This window comes from Hipposideros armiger, unplaced genomic scaffold (assembly GCF_001890085.2).
Source record: "Hipposideros armiger isolate ML-2016 unplaced genomic scaffold, ASM189008v1 scaffold_2057, whole genome shotgun sequence".
NCBI classification, from domain to species: Eukaryota; Metazoa; Chordata; class Mammalia; order Chiroptera; family Hipposideridae; genus Hipposideros; species Hipposideros armiger.
The window spans coordinates 6,948-9,087 of record NW_017733405.1 but is presented as its reverse complement, the minus strand read 5'-3'; the positions used below and the strand labels follow the sequence as shown (position 1 = coordinate 9,087).

Genomic DNA, 2,140 nt, shown 5'->3' with positions numbered 1-2,140 from the left:
ACCTTGATGATTCTGGTGATGGGGACCTGATTCTCAATAGTCACAGGTCAGAGCAGAAGGTCCCTGCTGAGGACAGACCTCCAGGAGGGCGGTTGGTCCAGTCCCCACACATGTACTTTCCTCAGGTTTCCTGATCCTGCCATGGGTCTGTGGTCACAGTTCTGGAAACTTCTCTGGGTTCCAGGACTAGGGTTCCTTTAGGACCACATGGCCCTGCCTCCTTCCTGTTTTTTCATGTGATGTTTTCTTCCCACAGGTGGAAAAGAAGGGAGCTACGCTCAGGCTGCAAGTGAGTGTGGAGGGGGTGATCCCTGAGACCCTTGGGATAGTGTAATGGAAGCCCTTGGGGGAGCCCACCCACCCCCATAATTCCTCCTTTAGCCACATCTGCTGTGAGCTCTGACCACATCCTGTTTTGTTCTCCCCCAGGCGGTGACACTGCCCAGGGCTCTGATGTGTCTCTCACTGCTTTAAAGGTGAGACCCTGGAGGGCCTGAAGTGGGGAAGGGTTGGGGAAGAGGGGACAGGGCTGGGTAATGGGGATACTTTGGGACATTTTGAGCACATGGTGGACTGTTGAGAATGTCACCACTTAACAGCCACTAACCTGAATTTGTTCATGATTATTTTCTTCTACAGCGTGAGACAGCTGCCTTGGGGGGGACTGAGTGATGCAGGATGTGTTCATGCCCCACTTTGTGACTTCAGGAACCTCTGACCTCTCGTTCTGCAAAGGGCATCTGAATATGTCTGCGTTACTCTCAGCATCCTGTGAGGAGGGGGGAGACTGCCCGCCCCCTGCCCTCCATGCCCCATCTCAACACTGAGTCTCTTCTTCTCTGACCCACTGTCCTGTTCCAGCAGAGGCTGTTTCCATCCCCGCTTTTGCTTTGTGTTACACAGAGCAGCAACTTCTTACTTCCTATTGAAGCATCTGGATATGGATTTTTCACTTCTTGCCATGAAGGGTTGATGGGTTAATTGAAGCAGAAAATCCTAAGGTTTCAGAGGAAATAAATGGAAGCACTGAGAACCTTCCAGAATCCATGTGTTGGCTCTGCTGAGTCTGTTGCAGGTGGAGACAGGAGAAGCTGTGAGGACCGAGCGTGGATGCAGACCATTCAATGCTCGGCATTGTGGGCATCGATGTGGTCACTCCTCGGCTGGGTGACCTCTCTGCTTCTTTGTCCTTGTCCCTTCAGTAGAACCTTCTCCCACCAAGACCTGTGATCACAGGGATTTGAACATCACCCAGGTCTGGTCTTGTCAGTGAGGGCTTCGTGTGTCCAGGTCAGCCTAGGCTCAGGCCTGGGTCTGGCCCTCAGCCCCCATCTTTTGGGTGTTCATTTGTTGTTTCTGTAGAGGAATATGACTGGTTTTGTTCTTGTTATGAGTCCTGGTCTCATTCTCCTCTGGGTGTCTCCTACCTGTCAGCAGCAGGAGGTGTTGTGCCTGTCATTGTTCCCACAAGGCCCAGCGGGACCCTGCACACAGAAGTCTGTGGATCGAGAGATGAATTTTCAGGCTCATCCAGCTCTTGCCTCCTCCTAGGGCTTGATGGTTCTTTCCATCTTTTCCCAAACTATCAGAGGAACCAGATTCTGGAATCAGCAGAGGAGGGATCCCGTAATGTCTCACCTTAGGTAAGTTCCTGCTGGAATTCTGCTCTGCTCGCCCGCCCTCTCTCCCTGCCCTGAGCTCTAGTGCTGGCTCCAGTCCAAACTCCTGGGTTTATGAAGCAGAGTCTACTTGAGATTTATATTTGGTTGGAAAATAGGATTCATAAGTCAAGGCTCACTGTTTCCTGAACAGGGAAATATAACTGTGCTGCGGTGTGCAGGAGGGCAGGTGTGGGAGAGAGAAGGGCGGAGGGGGGAGAGCAGCACCTGTGAGAGAAGTGGAGCTGGCACTGATGCCAGTGTGAGGGGACTTGGTGCTGTAGCTGCCACAAAACAGCCTGTGACCCGAGGCTACATTAATAGAGACACTGTCTCTAGAACAGGGAGGCACTTTCACTGATCTCTCACTGACACTGGCTGTGTGCCAGATGTGTGACAGTTTCTGATTCTGGGAAACGTCACTGAAGTAAAGTCAGAAAAATGGATGGACTTGGGGAGCATCAGGCTGTGTCCTATAAGCA

The 2,140-nt window shown here is 51.9% G+C and overlaps 1 long non-coding RNA gene across 2 annotated transcripts in view; it reads left to right on the top strand.

Moving 5' to 3' along the window:
• The first annotated feature begins 6 nt into the window (after nt 1-6).
• LOC109378485 (uncharacterized) overlaps nt 7-2,140 on the top strand; it is an 8,835-nt gene continuing 6,701 nt past the window's right edge. For both annotated transcript variants that reach the window (XR_002122995.1, XR_002122994.1), the window contains exons 1-3: nt 7-289; nt 430-476; nt 640-1,643. This is a non-coding gene — a long non-coding RNA (uncharacterized LOC109378485). The remainder of the gene's footprint in view (nt 290-429; nt 477-639; nt 1,644-2,140) is intronic.